Source organism: Lissotriton vulgaris, unplaced genomic scaffold (genome assembly GCF_964263255.1).
Source record: "Lissotriton vulgaris unplaced genomic scaffold, aLisVul1.2 SCAFFOLD_1197, whole genome shotgun sequence".
In the NCBI taxonomy this organism is placed as follows: Eukaryota; Metazoa; Chordata; class Amphibia; order Caudata; family Salamandridae; genus Lissotriton; species Lissotriton vulgaris.
This window is the reverse complement of record NW_028253713.1, coordinates 122501-130000: the sequence shown is the minus strand read 5'-3', so window position 1 is coordinate 130000 and position 7500 is coordinate 122501.

Genomic DNA, 7500 nt, shown 5'->3' with positions numbered 1-7500 from the left:
GATTCAACCCGGCGGGAAGGTCGGTGGCCTGGGAGTTCCGGATCCCCTCCGCGGGACCGGGGCCCGGTGTAGGAAGGTACATCCTGACTATGGTTGCCCCCAACTTTTTGCCCTGTGTTTTAGCTGGTTTTGGACATAGTCGACCTGGGATCCTGCCAATCAGGACCCCAGGCCTACTGCTCTCTCTTAAAAATGGATTCCATGTACCCTAGGTACATTTCCAATTGGTACTGGGCCACCTTATCAGACCCTGTAACTCAGGGCATAGGTGTACCCAGGGCTGCCAGGGGCTGCAGCATGTATTATGCCACCCCTGGCTGGCCTCCTAAATTTGACACAACTGGCTGCATGACAGCTGGGGCAAAGTCGTGTAATCACCCTTTGCTGTAGGTGTAGTATACCTATACCTAACCCTAAAATGGACACACAGATTCCTATCAGTCACTCCTATGGCAGGCCTTGACAATCCTGAAGGCAGAGTGCTTGGAATCGTGTGAGATGGTGCTCTGGCATGAGCTGAGCCTGTCTGCAGCTTGCGGAATCAAGTCCTAATAGCTGCTCCATGATATCGCATACCATATACTCTTAAGTGCATTATAATCCTCGCGGTTAAATGCTATCTTTGGTATTGCTTTATCAAAACATGTCGAGTAAGGTGTCATACGAATTGGAATACTAACCCCTCGCCAATTCTGGCGACGGGGTTAGCATTCCACCCTTCTAGAGGGACACGACATGTATGTAACTGTGAACCCCGGTTAAAGTTAACTGAAGCCTCAGCTCCACAAAATGGATGCTGCCACCACAGACACGAGTCTGACCCCCTGCAGCTGGGAGTCCTTCCAGCGAGGGGAGCCTGGACAAAAGGGTCCTGTCAGGGGCGGTGCTAGCACCGTCCCAGACATGGTTTTGTGTATCCTGGGTAGGCAGGGCTTTACAGGAAGGTGACTGCTGAGTGGCACCCCGGTGCTCACTACGCATAGGCCGGTCTGAACCAGTTCCAGGGGCACACCAGCCCCTGGCCTGGGGAAGTCCGGCATGGCTGAGGGGTGTAACCACCCCCCACCTAGTCCCACCCATAGGCAGGACCTAGTCACCGGGTCAGCCCCCTTTTTTAGTATAAAGATGGGAGCGGGCCCCCTGTTAAAATTAGATCATCTTTGGAATCAAGATACCACTTTCTTCGAAAGGACTTCACGATTTCTTCTTCAAGATTCTCCCTTGTGGCTAAGGAGTAGTCACCCTGCATCCGCAGGCACCATCCTAAAGAACACTGCGGTCTGCTGCAAGTCCTTCATCACGAATCCGACGACCCAGCTCGACGAGACCCGGCTTCCCTGGCACCTCTGACCTCTACTCACCTCTACAGCCCAGCTGAGAACCGTGAGTGCGACGAGACCTCAAGGGACCGACGATCGCCAAGACTGCACGACATCTTTACTGCAAGCCCGCCGTGTCCTCCACTGGTGAGTGCTTTGGGGTCCGAGAAGCCCCGACCCTGCGCAGCTCCAGCACCCAAGATCAGCCCCCCTGCATCTCCACGATCTGCGTGGAGCCCTTCTGCTGTTTGCTGTGCACCGCGTTGTTTGGCTACTAGCCGGCTGGCTTGTGGCCCTCTGAACGACGCCCAACGACTTCACGACTGCTGGTCTGGTTGCTCCAGGCTGGCCTTTGCTTCCTTCTTCAAGAGAGGCACCCCGGACCCTCCTGGTCCACTCCAGACGCCATTTTAGGTCCACCGCGTGGGCTTGAATTTGCCAAGGCTTTGTTGCCCAATCCTGGGTCCAGCGACGCCGACAGCTTCTATCTACGTGGGACAGCTCGATCCTCCATCCTGGTCGCCGACAACGCCTCCTGGTCCGTGAGATCTTCGAGTCAAGCGTCACCCACTCACCTAGTCGAGGTGGCTACCATCCGGTGCCCTCCTGGTGCCCACTGACTACTGGCTAGTAGTCTCGAACTTGGTCCCCTCTGCTTTCAGGTGTCATCTATCTTCAAGATCCAGGCTTGGATCCAACTGAACTTTCTTCCCTGGTCACCGGCCAGCATCTTTTCTTCCGGCTCCTGGTCCGTCTACGAGGATTCCCGACGTCTTTTCAGACCTATGCAGCTGCAGCCCCTGGGCTAGGTAACTTCGGCATTTCGGTGCCCCAGCATAGCCTCACTATCCAAGGGTCAGAATCTACTTTCGTTTTCTCCCTACCAGGTCGGGTTCGCCCGAGAACACTAACTTTCTAATTCCTAGCTACCATAGACTTTTGTCCCGCATCTCGCGTGAGAGTGCACACACTGCACCCGAATCCCCTAGGCCTCCTAGACATAATCTAACGATTCCCTAGTCAAGTCCTAGCGATTCCAAAAGCTATTAGTACTGTACTTACCTGCTAGGAATTTCGCATTCCACTTTCAGAGTATATGGTTTTCCGTGCCCCTCGGGCATTTGTATATACTGTGCTAACTTAAGTATTTTTGTAAGAGTTTTGGTTTGTGCTTAGTACCCTGTCCTCATAAAGAGTACAGGGCTGTTGTGATCTTTAAATAAATAACTGTTTATTTTCATAACACTTGTGTGGTGTCCTTTCACTTGGTATTCAAGGGGTATATGTGTGGTAAACAGCTGGCTTAACGCGCCCTCTCGAGTCTTTAGCCTTAGACTGCTCGTATCCACGCTACTAGGATAGCTGGTCTATAAGGTTGACTTACAACCAATCATCAATAAGGGTTGCTGGACTGATACATAGTGTTCACTAGAATAGTGAGCACTGCATATCAGGCCACCTTCTCACATTGGTGAGCAGCGGTTGGGATTTGAGCTTGCTGTTGTTTTACCACACGTATCCTAAGAATATCTTGTTGAAAGATCACATAAGTACTGTTAGTACATATAATCAAGCTTAGAATACTCTGAGTTCTACTGAACCAGCTGTTGTAGCTCCTCAAGGCTTAGCACACCTTGGCTGCAACTCTAGCAAGGGACCAGTAGGTAACACATAGTGTAGGTAGGTGCATCACTTACACCACACTAGAAGCAGTATGTCGGTCACAGGAGGAAACACTGAGTCTCCCCTTGTGTCAGTTGACCCTCCACAGGTCATCCCTTCAAAATATACTGCTCTTAGCTTCCATGAGATGAGACAAGTGTGTACTCTCAGGAAACTAAAACAGGGGTCTAACCCCACCACTTCCTTTCTGATTGGTCTCCTAGAGGCTTATGATGCCAGTAGGGCTGGTAACCCAGACCCTTCTAATCCAGATGGAAGTTTGCCCTCCTTACAGGGTCCCTTTGATATCCATCCCCTCCTTGAGGCAGATGTTGCTGAGGATGAGGATGAGTTATCAGGGGATGAGGCAGATAAGGGACAGGTAGAAGTCAGCAGACTAAGCAGGTCCAACTTAAGCAGACATGAGCTTGGTACTGGGGGACCCCTGGGCCCACTCTCAGGTCAGCTTAACATTGGGAATGGACGAGTTAGGTCTCTATCAAGAGGCTCTAGCAGATCCTTTCGAACCAATGGCTCTCTCAACTCTTCTCACAGAGGAATGTCTTCCCCTAAGAGGAGAGTGTATGAAGCTGAAGAAAGGGCAGTCAAACTGAGGATTGAAAGGGAAGAACTTGCCCTGGCCAAAGAGAGACTTGCCTTTGCTAGAGAGCAACAATTGAGTGGGACAGTTCCCACTGGTGGCAGCAATAAACCTAGCAATAGGGAAAGGAGTTTTGATACAAAGCACCTGAATAAGATAGTGCCCCCCTTTAAAGAAGGGGATGACATCCACAAATGGATTACTGCTTTGGAGAGAGCCTGCACTGTGCAGGGTGTTCCCCAAAGTCAGTGGGCAGCTATCTTGTGGCTCTCCTTTGATGGTAAAGGTAGAGATAAGCTCCTCACCACAAGGGTGGAGGATGCTAACAATTACCAAGTCTTGAAAAATGTACTGGTTGATGGGTTTGGTTTAACCACTGAACAATACAGGATGCTGTTCAGAGACACCCAGAAAACTCAGTCTCAAGATTGGACTGACTTTGTTGATTGTGCCACTAAGGCTTTTGAAGGCTGGCTACTGGGTAGTAAGGTTACTGATTTTAAAGGATTGTATAATCTAATTATGAGGGAGCAAATCTTAAATAATTGTCAGAACCAGCTATTACATCAGCACCTGGTAGACTCTGAGTTGACCTCTCCACAGGAATTGGGTAAGAGGGCAGACAAATGGGTCAGAACCAGGATTAGGCCTAAAAACCAGGGTGGTGACCAGAAAAAGGAATCAACCAAGCCTCAAGAGAAGGGTGGGGATAAATCCACAGAGAAGACTTCCCAAGGGCCCCAAAATTCCAACAAGGGTGGTGGGTCCCAGAACACTCCTTCAGAGCAAAAGAAACCTTATTGTCATACCTGTAAACAGGTGGGCCATTACAAAAGTGATGCCAGTTGCCCTAAAAATGGCAATAAGGGAAATGTACCCCCAGGTAATACTCCTAAACCTCCTGTTACCACTAGTGGTAATCCCCCAGGTGGTGGGAGTGCCCCCAAGAATGTGGTGGGCATTACTTTGGGCAATCAGGAGGACTATGGCTTAGCCAGGTTCCCTGACCACACTCTTGTCTGTGAGACTGGCATGGGGTTTGCCAACTTCACTACTGGACCCCACATTTTGGGCAAGTATAGACAAGAAGTTTTAGTGAATGGTCAGAAAGTTGAGGCATTCAGAGACACAGGGGCCAGCCTCACCATGGTGAGTGACCATCTGGTCCCCTCTGCTCAACTGACCCCTGGTTTTACTTATCAGGTGACAGACATTCATGGAATGAAGAGAAGGCATCCTATGGCTGTAGTCAAGCTCAGCTGGGGTAATGTCACAGGGCCCATGAGAGTGGCAGTGACAGATAACCTACCTGTAGATTGCTTACTGGGGAATGACCTGGAACTCTCAGCATGGGCTGAGGTGGAACAAGAAACTCATTCCAGAATGATAGGCCTATCCAGACAGGTTAGTGGGGCAGTAATAGCTACAGCCCCAGTCCAAGCACCATTCCTCCCTGAAAAGGTTGGAAGGGCAGTGGTAGCCACTGCCCAGGCTCAGACAGACTTTTCAGAACAGGATAGGAGGGCTGTGACAGTCACAGCCCAAACACAGACTGAGTGCCCTCCTGAAAAGGTTGGCAAGGTTGAAATGGTCTCAGCCTCTACTCAGACAGATAGTGAGGTTGTGAAGCCTGAAACAATGGATCACTCCACTCAAACAGAGAGCATTGAGGAGGAAGAAGAGTCTTCCCCCTCCCAGACACTAGGTGAGAGCCAGCCTCCTCATGGAACTGACTCTACCCCTGTTGAAGGAACTGCCCCAGAGGTAGTCAGGCCTAGCCTGGCAGAGCCCCTGATGGCAGTGGACCCTTCCCAGGTGGGACCCAGTCTGGAGCAGGTAACCTGCACCTCTCTACCCTGCCTCAGTCAGCCCAGGGCTGAAGAGATCAGGGAGGCCAGTGGTGGACCCCAAAGGGCCCCCTGTCCAAAAGAACTCCTTAATCAGCAGATTAGGATCACTGAAGCTGGTAAACCTAGCCAAGTGAAAATAAGTAAGACTCCTGAGGGATCCCCCTTAAAAGTAGTTAGGGAACTCCCACAGCTGGACACTGGTGGGCACAGCCAAACATGGGGCCTAAAAACCCCAGACCTGACCTGTCCCTCCAGTAAGCCAAACAGAGGGACTCAGCCTCCAGCTTTAGGTAGCCAGAGGCTGACCCTGAGAGCTCAGTGCATCTCAGCTAAAGAAAGAAAGGCACACATGATGAATGGTGATTGGAGGAAGTTGAGCCCAAAGGTAGAGGAGCCTCACTTCAGCACTCCATCCCAGCATCAGCCTTCTTCTTTCCCAAGACACACCAGAGACAGAGATTCCCTATGGTGGAGACCCTCAGATACCCTTAGGGTGAGGGGTTGCCTAGTGGACCATGACACAGGGGGAAACCAAGCCAGAGCTGGTCCTTCCTTATATGGCCACTTAGGTAATAGAGGCTTACCTGGACAAGGATAGCCTTATCTCCTTTCGTTTGGGGGGGGGTTGTGTAGGAAGGTACATCCTGACTATGGTTGCCCCCAACTTTTTGCCCTGTGTTTTAGCTGGTTTTGGACATAGTCGACCTGGGATCCTGCCAATCAGGACCCCAGGCCTACTGCTCTCTCTTAAAAATGGATTCCATGTACCCTAGGTACATTTCCAATTGGTACTGGGCCACCTTATCAGACCCTGTAACTCAGGGCATAGGTGTACCCAGGGCTGCCAGGGGCTGCAGCATGTATTATGCCACCCCTGGCTGGCCTCCTAAATTTGACACAACTGGCTGCATGACAGCTGGGGCAAAGTCGTGTAATCACCCTTTGCTGTAGGTGTAGTATACCTATACCTAACCCTAAAATGGACACACAGATTCCTATCAGTCACTCCTATGGCAGGCCTTGACAATCCTGAAGGCAGAGTGCTTGGAATCGTGTGAGATGGTGCTCTGGCATGAGCTGAGCCTGTCTGCAGCTTGCGGAATCAAGTCCTAATAGCTGCTCCATGATATCGCATACCATATACTCTTAAGTGCATTATAATCCTCGCGGTTAAATGCTATCTTTGGTATTGCTTTATCAAAACATGTCGAGTAAGGTGTCATACGAATTGGAATACTAACCCCTCGCCAATTCTGGCGACGGGGTTAGCATTCCACCCTTCTAGAGGGACACGACATGTATGTAACTGTGAACCCCGGTTAAAGTTAACTGAAGCCTCAGCTCCACAAAATGGATGCTGCCACCACAGACACGAGTCTGACCCCCTGCAGCTGGGAGTCCTTCCAGCGAGGGGAGCCTGGACAAAAGGGTCCTGTCAGGGGCGGTGCTAGCACCGTCCCAGACATGGTTTTGTGTATCCTGGGTAGGCAGGGCTTTACAGGAAGGTGACTGCTGAGTGGCACCCCGGTGCTCACTACGCATAGGCCGGTCTGAACCAGTTCCAGGGGCACACCAGCCCCTGGCCTGGGGAAGTCCGGCATGGCTGAGGGGTGTAACCACCCCCCACCTAGTCCCACCCATAGGCAGGACCTAGTCACCGGGTCAGCCCCCTTTTTTAGTATAAAGATGGGAGCGGGCCCCCTGTTAAAATTAGATCATCTTTGGAATCAAGATACCACTTTCTTCGAAAGGACTTCACGATTTCTTCTTCAAGATTCTCCCTTGTGGCTAAGGAGTAGTCACCCTGCATCCGCAGGCACCATCCTAAAGAACACTGCGGTCTGCTGCAAGTCCTTCATCACGAATCCGACGACCCAGCTCGACGAGACCCGGCTTCCCTGGCACCTCTGACCTCTACTCACCTCTACAGCCCAGCTGAGAACCGTGAGTGCGACGAGACCTCAAGGGACCGACGATCGCCAAGACTGCACGACATCTTTACTGCAAGCCCGCCGTGTCCTCCACTGGTGAGTGCTTTGGGGTCCGAGAAGCCCCGACCCTGCGCAGC